We start from the raw sequence: 16,978 nt of genomic DNA, 5'->3' as shown, positions 1-16,978 counted from the left end.
CATAACCTCCAGTGTTCTAAACTTGACTGTAAAACTTCTCATATATGTCAATCCTTGGCATGATATCTTGTCTGCCTTGTAAGTCCTCTATTAGCTGCCAGGTACTCGTCATATTTCACTCAGTGCTCTCTTGCGTTGTGCAAGCATAGCCCTAGAATTTGCATATGTATAATTATTATTATTATAGAACAGGACCAATATTCATACGAGAGTAGTTGTGCAGCTAACAGCCTAAGTTAGACCCAGCCCTGAATTGAGATACATGAATTCTTCCGATCACTGGTGGAATGCCAAACATTCTTAGTAAAAAATGCGAAATTACTGAACGTCATACCAGTACACATCTAAAAAAAACAAAAAAAAACTTTTTGGACGATTATCAAAACATGGTTATTTCCATTATATTCTGCTTATCAAAAATATCTACAAGATCAGGTCAAATGGATGCCTTTCAAACACGGCTATCCATCAGCACTAAATCTTAGCTCTGTTAAAATGTATCAGAATATGGAAAGCAAAAACGAAGCACATTTTTGGAAATCTGAATTGTGGTGGAAACAAATATTTTAATACGATCAAAACAAATCAATACACCAGGTGATGCCATTTCCACACATTATCGTTTGTGCGCTGTATAGCTTTAGCAGTAAACCTGTACATCTGTGAAAATGTAATGCCCATTTTAATTGAAAATGTGGTGTCTGTAATGGCAGTGCCCTACCACACCATGCATACTTCACACTACGCCGCTCCAATCTACAACACTCTATGGCACTCCACTTCACGACATGCCACTCCACGCCACTCCACTCCACTCTGCGCCCCTCCATTGTACTCCACTCTATGCCACTTCTATGACATTCCACTCCAGTCTATGACCTGCCACTCCACTCTACACTCTTGCACTCTAAGACACTCTTTGGCATGCCACTCTACAACATTCCCCTCCACTCTACGGCACGACACTCCACAACACACCACTCTATTCCACTCCATGCCGCAACACTCTCCACCACTCCACTCTAAGCCACTCATTTCTATGACACTTTACTCCACTCTACGCTAAGCCACTCCACTCTACGCTAAGCCACTCTACACCCCTCCACACTATGCCACTTCACAGCGCTCTTCTCCTCTCTACTTCAGTCTACGACACTCCTTCTATGCCACTGCGTGCCACTTGATTCCGCTCAACAACACAGTACTCTACTCCACTCTACACAACAACACTCCATGGCACTCCAATTTATACCACTTTACTCCACACTACTCCACTCTGCAACATTCTACTCCTTCCACAACACTATGACAATTTACTTCGTCCAGGACACTCCACTCTACTCCACTCCATGACACTCTACTCCACTCTATGCCACTACTCTCCACGACGCTCTACTCCACTCTGTGCCACATTCTACAACCATCTACTCCACCATACACAGCTCCCTCTATACCACTCTATGTCACTTTACTTAACACTACTCCACTCTACGACACACCATGCCACTCCACTCTACGCCCCTCTGCTCTACACCCTCCATGACACTCTACGCCACTCCACTCTATGCTACTCACAACACTCCACTCTATGCCACTAACCTTTAGCCATGCTGAACAGCAGCCATGCTGATGTACAACATGGCTAAAACACATTGGCCAAGTCGATGTAGGTCCCATTGACAACAGTGATTGGAGAGAGGCCCTGGAGTCCCCCAGGGGGGCTGCAGTCTCCTCGCGCTTGCATCTGATGCAGCTAAAATACCTACACAGAACTTATTATGCACGCCTAAGGCTTTGGAAGGCAGGGCTCATAGCTTCCCCAGAGTGCCTACGCTGTGGCACGGAAGAAGCCACATTCCTACACACGGTATGGACATGTGAGGTGGAGACAGGTTCTGGAAGGGAGTATATAGGTGTCTGGCTGAGGTGCTTGGGTGTACCCTGCATAGTACACCATGGCTCGCGTTACTACATATCCCTGAGAATGTCAGGGGTAACAAGTACAAACGCCACCTGCTGTTTCGGAGTCTGAACGTGGCTAAAAGAGACATAGCTCACTCTTGGAAAGCAGAATCCCCACCCTTGCTGGGTGTTTGGAAGAGAGGATTAGATTTCTCTAGGGTACTAAAGGAGCCTGTGTTTAGTGCTTGGGGGTGCCCTCAAAAACATGCACGCATATGGCAGCACTGGTCAGATTACAGAGGTATTGTCTTGGCCCCACTGACACCACAGCCCACATCGTCAGGTTTAGAGGTACTGCTCCACGGCTAACATATAGATTATGCTTATGGCCAACATGTTGATGACAGGGATTGATCACCAGAGTAGCGACACAGGGACACTGTCAACTCTCAGCAAGATTGCTCCTTTTCTTTTCTTTCCATTGCAGCATGTTTATTGTTAAGTTACAAAATGCTATATTGTATACTTATGCCAATTCTTTATCTCATCATGTACATGTATGATATAGCTCTTTGAGCACGATGTTGGCAAAAAACAAAGTATGTTCTTGAAAAAACACACACACATTGGCAATGCCAATAGCTCCTGGATAGGCGAGACCTATTGACTTTGCCAATGCTTGCTCTATGTTGCAAACCTTCAAATACATTGTTATTTGTGTTTATGAAATATTCATGTTGAATTGTTGATGCATCTGAACATAGTGATAAGCTTGTAATTACATAATTAGAAGTAGTAAACCCCTGTGTATATTTTCCCCATGATTCAGATCGAAACAAGAAAGTCCCCAAGACAAGAAGGTAAGGCATCTTGTCCTCTAAAGCTACTAAACTTAACATGGAGACACCAGTAAAACACATGCAAACCTTGTTCCCCACACAGGCTAAAAGACATGATAAGGTTTGCCAAGAATGGCACACACACACACACATGAAGGCACATACATTTCCCTGGTCAAAGGAGGGAACTTTCGACACTTGCATACTTGAACACATGAGAACATGCATACAAACCAAATACACAGGTCAAAACAAAGTTAAGAGAGAGGCATTATTAGAACTATGGGCCATCTACAATGAGGCAAGATCGACAGTCCAGCAATACACATATCAAACAAGGCGTCAGCACCTCCTACACCATATGCAGGTATAGAGGTAGTCTCGCCCGCTCTACCCTCATTAGGATAATCTAATCCAAAAGTTGAAGACGTCGGCGGGCCACCCATCGAACAACGAGCAGTTAGGCCCAGACATGAGAGACTAACAGGCCATCAGGCCCAAGCAGTCACAGAGCAACCCCAGACTGGTGAAAGGGATCCCAGAAGTTTGACTCCCCCCGTCCATCGCGCTCGAAACAAAGAACCCCAGCGGTGCAGAGAACACGTACTCTCACTGATTTAGGCGAACACATACGAGTGACAGGGAGGTGTCAGCGGGGTGGGCAAAGTCCTACCGAAAAGAACATCGGATATCTCAGAGGGAAGGAGGCAACCTGGACGGGATGTAGAAGAAATGCGTGAGCTACGGAGGGAAAGGGAAACCGTTCACACCCAGGAAGTACTGTGAGAACACAGAGAAGAGCGCCCCCTACATGAGGAGAGCAGGGGTACACAAAAGGAACCGATCGGGGAAGAATCAGAAGTGAGATTAGATGAGAGACTTTTTGCTGGGATCCGAGCCTCACCAAATTTGCAACGAAGGAGAGGGGCTGACCGGGAAATCAGTAACCAAGGTAGCATGGTGCTGACATAGGAAAAACAGGATGGTACCTTTGGGCACGCACGAGTGGAGCAGCGACGAACATGTACGCTGCTCCACCTGAGCACACAATATAGATAGACTGACCCCAATGGAGATAGTGGTCAGAGAGGAAGGAGAGACCTTTGCACAGCCATTCTGCCACCTGCTAACCTGCTGGACCGAGGGAAAAGACCAGTAGGATAGACCCTGGCCACAGTAGACATCCTTCGAACCAGAGGACATGGCCATAGCAAAAGACTGCATCCGGCATGGAGAAGGACATCCCAAGTAGTACACGCAGGAATGCCTAAAAAGGTGGTGTTAGATCTGGGGGTCTCCACTTGGCAGGGTAGGTACCACTGTCCAAGTAGGGACCCTTGCTTCTAGTCAGGGAAAGGGGGATACACTGTTAAGATAACCCCTACTCACCCTCTAGGTAGCTTGGCCTGAGCAGTCTAGGCTATCAAAGGCAATGTGTAAAGTATTTGTACCAACACTCGCAGTAACACAGTGAAAACACCACAGATTTACTCTACACCAGTTTTAGAAAAATAAGGTATCTTTACTAAAAACTTCACAAGACCAAATACTACAGAAAAACCACCATACAATTAAAAAGGTTACTTTAAAGATAGTTCAAGAGTTTGTAGAAAGTACTCCAGGATGTAAAAATCAGTGTCCTGCACAATGCGACTCTCAATGCACAAAATGCGACACTCTCGTGCCCAACAGTACCTGTAGTTGCGCTAAGGTTCCCAAAAGCTATAACAATGAAGATGGCAAAGGCGATGCGATACTCCTGAGACCTTGGGGAGGCTTTGCAGCAGCCCTGCTTCACGCAGCAGAGGTGGATGCGCCGGCTCCGATCTGTAGGGGGAGTATGCGATGAGTTTGGCTTTAGTTGCGTAGGTTTCTTAGGGGGAAGCTTCACGCACAGGTACGGTGCAACGACCGTGGATGGTGCCGATCTTCGATGCGGCGCGATGCGCGGCGCAGTGTTGACTTCTGGCGCCGCAACCCTCGATGCGCCACGGGACGGGACTCTGCGTCGACGCACGCAGCGACTAGATACTTTCACGCACCGGCAGTGGTGCGGCCTGCAAACTGGTTCTGCGATGACCTGCGCAGTGTCAGAAATCTTCGCGCACCGGGACGATGCTCGACGCACTCTGCGATGCGGGGACTCTGGGTGCTGCGATGACGCCGTGATGAAATTCTTCTCGCACTCTCGATCTTGCGACTCTCAACCGGATGATGCGATGGGTACCAGTTACTCTTGTTCACGCTTTCTGCTTTCCAGCTCCCAAACACAGCCAAACGACCTCCTGAGGCCCCCAGACTAGGCAAGCACTCCAAGTCAGGTCAGAACCCCCTCAGCAGAGTTCCAGGGGAGCTGGTGGGGAAGTCCTTTTGTTCCTGGGACTTCTTAACAGGGAGCCAGCTTTCCTCAGGCCCTTGGAGATCAGAATCTAAAGAAGAGGACACAGCAGAGTCATTCCCCTCTCCTTGGCAGCAAAGCAAAACAGCAAGCAGGCAATCTTCTCCTCTTCAGTTCCTTCCAGTTTTCTCCTTGGCAGAGGTTCCTTCTTAGTTCCACAGTGATCTAAAGTTTAGGTGTCCGGGGTCCTCTTCTTATACCCCTCCAAGTCTTTGTCTCTCTTTGTTTCAGTGGGGGGATTCCCCTGCTCAAACCGGTTCCTGGGTGTGCTCTGCCCTGGAGCACCTGGTTCCTTTCAGAGTGAGGGTCAGGGTCGTTGGACGCTCAGCAGGAGCTGGAGCCTTCTTTGTGCTGGCAGAGGCAGAGTCCTCAGCCTGGCCAGCAGGGGGTGGAGCCGGCATTGTGCTGGCAGAGGCAGCCATATTCAAACCCAAGGGCTACTCCTCCCACCCATCTAGAGCAGATCTCCCTATTCACCCTGCTGCTGACTCATCCAGACTCCTGGAGCCACCTAGTCCATCACATGACACCAGTCAGCCAATCTGCACATCGGCACACGGGAAGGTTAAACAGGAGAATAGCTACTTTCTAAAAAGTGCCATTCTCACACAGTGAATTTAAAAAACATCTTTCTAAAAAGATGTATAATTAAATTCTGAACACAAAGATACCAAACTTGGATTTTCTATCTTGCATTTAGGGGAAGATAGGCATGTAAACAGCCTCCCCTATTCTGTCCTATGGGCAAGATAGCCTCTCAGCAGTGAAAAACGACAATGGCTGTAATTCACTACCAGGGCATGTTACACACCTCAGTACATGCCCTACCTTTCAGATACACTGCACCCAGCCCAGGGGGGTACCTAGGGCCACCATAGGGATGCCTTACATGTACAGAAAGAGAAGGATAAGGCCTGGTCAGTGGGTGCACTGGCCAGGTCGACATGGCAATCCTGGACTGCACATAGGCACTGCAAGCAGGCCTAAGACATCATTTTAGCGCTACTCCTGAGGGTGGCACAATCAGGGCTGCAGCCCACTAGTAGCATTTGTACTACCAGCCCTGGCACTCTCAGTGCACTTTACTAGGGCCTTACAGGAAGAACAAATATGCCAAACATGTATAGCCAATTACATCACAATTTCCCTAGGGAGCACTTGCACTTTGACACTGATCAGCAGTGGCAAAGTGCCCAAAGTATCTATACCAGTAAAAACGACATCCAGCATAGCATCAAAAATACAGGAGGTAGAGGCAAAAAGTCAAGGGTAACCACTCCAAAAGATGCCAGATCTAACAGACGGGAAAGCCATTTTGAGGAGAAACTAGTAGAGGTACCCAAAGCAAAGGTGTGCCCGCTTCTACAGAAGGGCACATTAGCAACCATCTATGTGCTCAAATGGACAAGGAAGGGCTATGGACAAAGTTACCACCATTGCTGGATGGAGCAGGGAAATAGATCACATGCTGAGGAGAACACAGCGGGAATAAACCTAGCAATAGGCGATATCAAAAGTCTGCTACGTAGTCTTGTCGGAGAACAGACCAACATTGTTTTTGCCATTCAATTCATACAGGCACTGAATATGGACGGCCCTTAGGGAGATGTTCCCTGGCCTCCTTGACATAGGAGGGTAATGGCAGAGACTATGAAGTCAGGAAAGACAATAACTGATTTTCTGGATAGGATGAGAGAACAATGGGCACAGGAGACAAGACAGCTGTGGACAGACATAGACCCCCAAGTCGCATTCTTTTACAATATTCTTAACCCACAGAGATACAAAGTGGATTGGAAAAGAGTGGATGGGTTAGACACCAAACCCTGGCAGGAGATTCAAGTCCATATATTGCATAGCCACAAAAAGAAACAAGAGAAGGATCGAGAAAAACAGGAGCAAGCCCAGAAAGACACTGCTAAATTGACCCAACACAAATGAAAAAAGACCGCCCTTGAGTGGTCCGCGTTGATCACAAATGAGCAAATAGCTCCAGTCTTAAAGGGGCTCCAATGCAAAACTAGCTATAGCAACAGAGGCCTGGGAGGTTCAAAGAACCAGACGTTAGGGAATGTTACTATTGCCACAGGATGAGTCACCTGGCAGGCCGATGCCGGTTAAAAGCATACCACGAACAGAGATAGATGGGCCAGGGTCAGCAACCACAAAATCAAGCCCAGAGGAATCCAAATACACCTTACAATCAGCCACAGGGAGGCCAGTCAGCCGCAGCACCCCCGCAATAGGGATCAGGTAGTTGGACAAACATGTGGCAACCACAGATAGGGATCTCAGCCCAATAGGGGCTGAGGTCACAGCCTCTGCAGGGAGGGGTAACTATCTGGGGAAGTAATGCTTTCACACAAACACAGAGTCACAATACACAGTAAGATAAACACCCAGAGTAAAATACCACCTATTTACCCACATCTCAAGAATTATCTGTACCACAGCCAAATGGAAACACAAACTTTTACTTGCATCTGGGGATTCAAGGCTTAGATATGTGTTCTGCTGATCAGGTATCCTCACTACAGCCTGCCATTAAGGGTGCGTGTGGGCACCAAGCCTCAACTCTGTTGCTGATCCCTTAGGGTGGGGTGGTTAGCCACGCCCCAAGGGAGGGCAGTCTGACAAGGGGGTGGGACGGCTCCCAGACCACGTACTTAAAAAGCAGACACCCCTGTCCCCACATCCAAAGTCAAATGGAACATGTCCTAATTACTAAGTAGATCCGTCTCCATTCCCATGGGTCCCGGGCATTCGGCCTGGGACCCATGTTTCCTGTATGGTGTGCAGTTCCATCAGTACCCCCAAAAAACTAGAAGCCTCCAGCCAGATGGAGGCCCCCTTTCAGTTTTAAAATGAAGCTGTCCTCAACTGCGGTATCCAGGATTTCTGTATGCCTGGGAAAGTGAAGAGCCCCCAACCTTCACTGCACGCGCACAAAAGTCAATAAGTTATGAGGCGCCCGCATAGCACATAGTCGGTCGAGAGGTTTGTCAGGTCAGCCAGACATCCTGGAGTTGTGAGGCAGTCCCGGTCCAGTCATCACCCCTAGGCAAAGTTCGGCGTGGGTTCCTGGCCTTCACTCTAGGCTCTCCAATTCACATGTTCCCCTTGTTTTCATACATAGTTCACTGTAAGTCCTAAAACCTCTCATACCTTTCTTATACAATGCCTCCTGCAAATGTGCTGATTGTGTTGCATTCCTGCCCCCAAACACACAGTGTAAACAAAGTCATGCGAGTCAGTGGGCATTTTCTCATGTGGCTTAGAGCCCATGCTTCAATCTCTGAAGAACCAAACTGACAGAACGTAACACGTTGGTGCGATAAATCAACTGTTTGTGGCTGCTCATCGATTCCCTCCTGCCCCCCGCACTTTTGGGAATTTGGGTCGTATGTGCTTCAACTTCAACTTGGAATGCCTCCCAACTGTTAATTATTTTTGTAACATTAAATAATGCAGAGCCAAACATTTTCACACCTTGTATTTTCACAGGCAATGTGTTTTCAGCTCTGCGTTTCGGTGGATCTATGTGCTTTTTCATGCGCAAACAGTCAATCGACTTTTCAAAAGAGAATGCATGAGATTCATAAAGCAGTCAAATATGATTTAATTAGTGTAATTATTTTTAAGCACTTAAGATTCCAAATGTACAGTTTTGAATCGTGCAAAATGCTCTTAGCCACTGGTTTTTAAAACAAATATATTATACATACTTAGGGGGACTTTCAATCATCCCTCATCTATTGGTTTGTACACCACAGCTATAGTGCTCGGGCCACAGGGTCAGCCCAATGGCTCACCTGACTGAAAGTGGTGGCATTCTGCCCTTTCACAATGTCACATCTGCACACTAAGTCGTCCCTTCTGGTCAGGAACTACTAGTCCAATGTGTGCTTTAACATGAGGAAAGTGTGTGCTTTAACATAAGGAAAATATGTTCTGGCTTCTAGACAATGCTTGTTTTAATATAATAAGTCCTTTCATGCAAAAAACATTCACAAACTAAATGAGCTTTGGCAAATCTCACACTTATTGGTTTTGTCAATGCTTTTTTAAAAATTTTATGTTAACTGACATGGGCACTTATCTAGGCTGAAGGGTGCATTATAAGCAGTCTTGTATCAGTAATGAACAGCTAGATGCTGTGGTTGGGGGCTGTGTAACCTCATTGATTTGGGCTCTACCGCGATAAGTGGGGACAAGGAAATAAGAAGCATTGGGAAAGCCAATAGGTCTTTTGGCCATGTTGTATAGCAACATGGCTGCTCTTCAATATGGCTGAGAGTCAGGGAAAAAAAGAGCTATGACGCTGCTATACAACATTGCTAAAAGACATTGACATTGACAAAGCAAATAACTCCAAGATCTATTGGCTTTGCCAATTAATGTTACCAGTGGTTATGGCCAAAATGATAAATGGGTATCACCACCCTTCAACATTGCTAAAAGACATTGACATTGACAAAGCAAATAACTCCAAGACCTATTGGCTTTGCCAATTAATGTTACCAGTGGTTATGGCCAAAATGATATATGGGTAGCACCACCCTTATAGTGAATCCTACCCTCTTCCCATGAGGAGTGGTTTCTCAGAAATCTTTACATTTCAACTGCACTCAGAGTCTTATTAAATTAATCTGCATACCAAGTTGAGGAACTTCACAGAATTTGTGATATTGGCAAGGTTTTTCCAATTAATGAGAATACGTTTTGGTCTAGTCTTAGACTACTCTGGAACGGATTCAGAGTTTGGCGGATGGGTTACTCCATCACAAATGTGACGGGTATTCCTTTGCCTCATTACAAGCGCCCAAGGATGTAATCCACATGTAAAAAGTTGAATCGGCTAATCGTCATTATTTGTGACAGAGCAACCCGTCTGCCAAAACTCTAAATCAGACCCCCTGTCTTTCAGCGTGCTCTTATGGTTTAGTGTTAGACTCCTCTGTCTTCCAACATGCTGTGCCCTAATGGTTTTATCGCATGGATGTTTGTGTCTGTTATTTCTTGGGTGATATGCTAGTGTTTACTGTAGATGAACAGACAAAGGGTCAGATATACGACGCTTACAATATGCGAGTCGCAAATTACGTTGTTTTGCGACTCGCAGTTTGCAACTCACAATATGGAATTTACAACAGTGTCTCAGACACTGTTTGCGATTCCTAAGGGGCCGCAAATTGCCTGCCTTACAAATATTCATGATTTACCACCCAATTGGGAATGGCTAGAACTCCCAGGGATGGTGGTCAGCAGACCACCATGTCTGTGACTGCTTTTTAAATAAAGTAGTTTTTTTTTTAAATGCAGCCCATTTTCCTTAAAGGAAAACAGGATAGGTAGTGGTCAATATGACCCCTGTCTGCTCTTACAAAATATTTTAACTGCCATTTGCAAAGGGGAAAGGCCCCCTTCCCGTTTGCGAATGGTTTACCACCTGTAGGAGAGTAGGGTCTGCTATCCTATGGTCACCCCAAATTTTTGCTTTTTGCTTCACTGGTTTTTGACATATTGAGGCTGTGGGCCTGCCAATCAGACCCCCAGCCTGCTGTTCTCTCTACTAAATTTACACTATGCACCCTAGGTGCATAACCAATTGGAAGTGGATCACCCTGTGAGCCCCTGTACCAGTGTACACTAGGTACCCAGGGCATTGGTGTATCTAAGGCCTACCAGGGGCTGAAGCATGTATTGTGCCACCCCTGGCATGGCCTAACAAATTTGACACAACTGGCTGATCACTCAGCTGGGGTAAGTTGGTGTAACCACCTCTTACTTACGTGTAGTATACCTATACCTAACCTTAAATGGGACACATGTTAACCTATAAGTCACTCCTATGGCAGGCCTTAACAATCCTGAAGGCAGAGTGCTTGGTTCCATGTGAGATGGTGCTCTGGCATGAGCTGAGCCTGTCTGCAGTGGTCGGAACAACTTCCTTCTACTGTTTCCAGATATCGTCATACCATATACTCTTAAGTGCATTATGAACCTCGCGGTTAAATGCTATCTTTGGTTTGGCTTTATCAAAACATGTCGAGTAAGGTGTCATACGAATTGGAATACTAACCCCTCGCCAAGTCTGGCGACGGGGTTAGCATTCCACCCTTCTAGAGGGACACGACATGCACAGTACCTGAAACCCGGGTAAAATCAGACATAGCCTCAGCTCCAAAAAATGGATGCTGCCACCACAGACACAAGTCTGCCCTCCTGCTGCTGGGAGTCCTTCCAGCTTGGGAGGTGTGGACAAAGGGTTTCCTGCCAGGGGAGGTGCGTGCACCACCCCAGACAGGATTTTGTGTATTGGTCAGGTAGGGCTTGAAAGAAACCAGACATGCCTGTGGCTCACAAGGAGCCTCGGTGCATATGCCAGTTCAATCCGGTCCTGGGGCACACCAGTCCCGGGCCTGGGCGAGCTGGACAGAGGATTGGGGGTGTAACCACCCCCCTTCCTGGTCCCACCCTTAGGGAGGGACCTAGCAGGTAGTCCGGCCCCTAGAATCCGCTTAAAGGTAGGAGCTGTGTCCTAAGACTTCAGACATCCTGGAATCAACTTGAAACTAAGAAGAAGACGGGAACTTCGACGCTCTGCCGCACAGAGGACTGAAGCCAATCTCCCCTGTGGTCAGGGAGTGACCACCTTGCTAACGCAAGCACCATCCAGTGAATCAACGTCTGCTTTGCCGCCGCCTCCCGCCGGAGCCCGAGCCCAGAGACTGACAAGACCTGGACCTCCAGACCTCTCACCGCCCGATCCACAGTCCCTGAAAAGAGGAGACCCGTGGAGGCAACGAGACACGTGGAGCCAGCCATCTTGAAACGACCACGACAAGCTGCAAGTGCAACAACCGAGGCTCCCTCCAAGTTGTGCTTTGGGATCTGAGAAGCCCAACCCTCGAGCAGCATCTGCACCAAAGGTGAGCCCTCCAGCATCTCCACGATCTGCGTGGGGCCCTTCTGCATTTTGCCACTCGACGCGCCTAACCGGTTGCTGGCCCGCTGGCTAGGGGCCATCTTGGCGACGAACTTCAAGAAATACACTGCTGGGCTGGTTGCTCCAGACTGGCCCTTGCTCCCCTCCAAAGGAGCAGTCCCTCTGACCTTGTTGGTCAGAACCATCAGCTTATTTTGTTTTCCACAACAATTGCTTTGGCCAAGGCTTGTTTGCTTCGACCAAGTCGCCGACAGCGAGAGCCTGCGTGGGACAGCTCGTGAACCGACTCCTGGACGTCGTCGACCTTCAGGGACCACGTGTCTGCAGAGACAAGCTACACCTTTCTTCCTGTTTGCACCCGACATCGCCTGGTACCCACCTGGTGCCACGCTGGTCACTGGCTAGTGACTGTGAACACTGTCCCCTCTGCTTACAGGTCTTCTACAACTCCGTTCCACCCTTGGATCCACCGCATCCCTTCCGGACCGACCGCCTGCAGCATCTTTGTCCACAGGCTCCATTGAACAGATAGAAGAAACCCAACGCACTTCGAGGCCTATGCACCCGCTTCCTGTGGGTGAGGTAAAGCTGGCACTCCGGTGCCCAAGTGTAGAGAATCATCTCTAGTGTTTGTGTTTCCAATCTTGAGTTCATAGTCCATCCGGAAGATCCTTTTTGCAGTAACTTTGTACTTTTTACGCACCCATTGAAAACCTATGGGAGCACGCGTGTGACTATTTGCTCTGCACACGCAACCCGTGGACCTCCTGGTCACTAACTGAAGTTAGCTCCTTGTAGGCCCAGCGATTCTAGAGGCCCTAGGCCTTTTCCCTTTTCTGTTCGTGGTACTTATACCACTATTTTAGTATATGGTTTGAGCGGCCTCCAGGGCCTATCCATATAAAGTGCAACTTCTGTGTATTCTACTGTAATCTTGTTTGACGATTTGTGCTCCTGTGCTCATAAAGAGACTAGGGGTTACTTTGAGAAATAAATACATATATATTTTGAATATATATCTGTGTGGTGTCCTTTCATTGGTATAAAAGGGGGTTGCATTTGGTAAAACAGCTTGCTTAACACGTTTCACGAGTTTAGCCTCAAAGACTGCTTAGCCTACGCTACCACTAGGGCAGCTAGTCCGAAAAGGTTGACTTACAACCACACCATAAGGGTTGCTTGGCATGGTACAAGGTGGTCACTTTAACTAGTGAACATCATATACCAGGCCAACTTCTCACATTGGTGAGCAGCGGTTGGATTTGAGCTTGCTGTGTTTTACCATTGTAATCTCTTGGTTACCAATTGAAAGATCACATAGGTACCTATAGGTACATATAAAACAAGATTAGATATACTTAAGTTCTACTGAACTTAGTTGTTGTAGAGCAAAGGGAGTAGCACACCCTGACTACAACTACTAGATAGGTTTCGTAGGTAAACCCAAGTGTAGGTAGATTGCAACACATCCACCCACACTGAAGAGCAATGGCTGGGGCAGAGGGGTCCACTGTACCCATCTCTGTTGAGAGTGACCCCCAGAGGGCACCATCCATCTTTGCTACCCTAATCAAAATGAGCTCAGGCAGTTGGCAAATATCAGGGGCCTTAAACAGCCCAAGAATCCTACTTCTGCTGAACTCAGGGAGCTTTTACAGGCTGATGAAGATCAGAAAGCTCTCAGGAAAGCCTCCCAGTTAGGCCCCTTAGGGACAGGAACAGGAGGCCCCCCTTCTGAAGATGCTACTGAAGTACCCCTTTCCAATAGCCATCCCTTAGATGAGAATCATACTACAGAGGAGGAAAGTGGTGAGGATACAGAAAGTAGTGAGGATGAAGGGAGAACTAGCCCAGTGCCAAGTGTTATACGTGGCCCAGCTAACTTAAGGCTACTGGGGACTGACAATGGGATCACCCCATTGGATCTCCCTAGTGGACTTAACCAGGGGTCTGGGAGGCAAAGGAATCACTCAGGTGAATCTAATGCTTCTCATGCCTCTAGAGGCTCTCAAGGTCACTCCAGGAGAAGGATGACCACCCCTCAGAGGAGGGAGCATGAGGCCAGAATGCAAGAAGCCCAGCTGAGGATCAGGAAGCAGGAGCTAGAAGTAGCTCTGATGGAAGAGAAACTGAGCAAGGCTAGGCAGCATAAAGAGAGTGGGTCTATACCCACTGGTGGCAGCATTGTCCCTAAGGACAAAGATAGGGTCTTTGATAATAGGAACCTGTCTAAGGTTGTGCCCCCCTACAAAAGTGGGGATGACATCCACAAATGGATGACTGCTCTTGAGAGAGCCTGCAAAGTGCAGCAGGTTCCTGAAGACCAGTGGGCAGCAATCCTCTGGCTCTCCTTTGAAGGAAGAGGCAGAGACAGACTCCTCACTGTTAGGGAGGAGGATGTCAGAAACTACAGAGTCCTGAAGAGTGTCTTAGTTGATGGGTTAGGCTTAACCACTGAACAGTACAGGTTAATGTTCAGAGACACCCAGAAGACACAGACTCAGGACTGGTCTGAATACATTGAATGTGCCACTAAGGCTTTGGAGGTTTGGTTGCTGGGAAGTAAGGTATCTGATTATACAGGATTGTACAATTTGATGATGAGAGAACAGATTTTAAATAACTGTCAAAACCAGCAACTGCATCAACACTTGGTTGACTCTGATCTGACCTCTCCCCAAGAATTGGGAAAGAAGGCAGACAAATGGGTCAGAACCAGGGTTAAGCAAAAGAACCAGAACCAGGGCCAAGGGGGTGATCAGAAGAAAACAGACCAAAAGGGTGGAGATCAGAAATCTAAAGACCAGAAGTCTTCAACAGGGCCCCAAACTACTGCTAAAGAGGGTGGGTCCCAGCCTAAAGGGAAGAAGAAAGAAGGTCAAAAGAAACCCTGGTGCAATCATTGCAAGAATACAACTCACTGGACTAGTGATTGTAAAAAGGGTGGAGCCCCCAACACTGTTGCCCCTAAGGCACCTGCTCCCAGTACTACTGTTAGCAGTGTTGGTCCCCAGACAAAGGGTGTAGTGGGAATCACTATGGGAACTGAAGGAGATTCTGACTTAGACAGAACCCTGACACAGGCAGTCTTGATCTGTGATGGGGACATTGATTTGTCCCTGACTGTGAGCCCCAGTAACCTGGGCAAGTACAGACAGACTCCTTTAATTAATGAAAAAGTAGCTCAAGCCTACAGGGACACATGTGCCAGTGTCACTATGGTGACACCAGGCTTTGTGGACCCTGGACAGTACATACCAGGTGAGAACTACCTGGTGACCAATGCCAGCAGTGCCACTACTTCACATAGTGTGGCAGTTGTTAACTTCTCATGGGGAGGGGTAACTGGCCTCAAAAGGGTTGTGGTTAGTGCAGACCTCCCAGTAGAATGTTTGTTGGGCAATGACCTAGAGAGTTCTCTATGGTCTGAAGTGGAGTACAGGACACATGCAGAGATGTTAGATATATCGCCACATGTCCTTGCTGTGACCAGGTCACAGGCCAAAAAGTGCCTTACTGAACCTCAGGTCTTGGATCCTGGAACAATGGACCAAGCACCTACCAAGAAGAAGAACAGGAGGGTCAAGGCTGTGCCTTCCCCCCTGCCTCAGAGTGATGATCAACCTTCCCAGGAAGCTGATCTAGAGGACCCTGAAGGAACTGTCCCTGAAGAGCTTGAACCTGATCAGGTTGAGTTTCTGGGGACAGGGGGACCTTCAAGGGCTGACTTGAGGCAGGCTCAGTTATCCTGTCCCTCTCTTGAACCCCTCAGACAGCTGGCTGCTGCTGAGGCTGCTGGGAATGCTCAAGGTACCCATAAAGTGTATTGGGATGATGGGCTCCTTTATTCAGAGGCTAGAGACCCCAAGCCTGGTGCTACCAGGAGGTTGGTTATACCTCTGCAATTTAGGGGCTTCCTTCTTACCTTGGCCCATGATATTCCTTTAGCAGGACACTTAGGCCAGAACAAGACTTGGGACAGGCTTGTCCCTCACTTTCACTGGCCTCATATAAATGAAGATACAAAGGAGTTTTGTCGCTCCTGTGTGACCTGCCAAGCCAGTGGCAAATCAGGTGGCACAACAAAGGCCCCCCTAATACCACTACCTGTGGTGGGGGTCCCCTTTGAAAGAGTGGGAATAGATATAGTGGGTCCCATGGATCCTCCCACTGCATCTGGGCACAGATTTATACTGGTGGTAGTGGATCATGCCACCAGGTATCCAGAGGCAATTCCCCTTAGGACCACTACAGCACCTGTTGTGGCCAGGGCCCTGCTGGGAGTATTCTCCAGAGTGGGGTTTCCTAAGGAGGTAGTTTCTGACAGAGGTACCAACTTCATGTCAGGATACTTGACAGCTATGTGGAAGGAATGTGGTGTCAACTACAAGTTCACCACCCCTTATCACCCACAATGCAATGGGCTTGTTGAGAGATTCAACAAGACCCTAAAGGGTATGATCAAAGGATTACCTGAAAAGCTTAGGCGAAGATGGGACATCCTTCTACCCTGCCTTCTGTTTGCTTACAGAGAGGTCCCACAAAAGGGGGTTGGCTACAGCCCCTTTGAATTGTTGTTTGGGCACCCTGTAAGAGGCCCACTGTGTTTAGTGAAGGAAGGATGGGAGTTACCTCTCAAAAAGCCTAAACAAGACATAGTGGACTATGTACTTGGTCTCCGCTCCAGGATGGCTGAGTATATGGAGAAGGCATCCAAAAACCTTGAGGCAAGCCAGGCCTTTCAGAAAGCTTGGCGTGACCAAAAGGCTGTCTTGGTTGAGTTTCAGCCAGGACAGAAGGTATGGGTGTTGGAGCCAGTGGCCCCAGCAGCACTCCAAGACAAATGGTCTGGACCCCATACAATCCTGGAAAAGAAGGGAGAGGTCACCT

Source organism: Triturus cristatus, unplaced genomic scaffold (genome assembly GCF_964204655.1).
Source record: "Triturus cristatus unplaced genomic scaffold, aTriCri1.1 SCAFFOLD_105, whole genome shotgun sequence".
In the NCBI taxonomy this organism is placed as follows: Eukaryota; Metazoa; Chordata; class Amphibia; order Caudata; family Salamandridae; genus Triturus; species Triturus cristatus.
Note: the sequence above shows the minus strand (reverse complement) of the source record.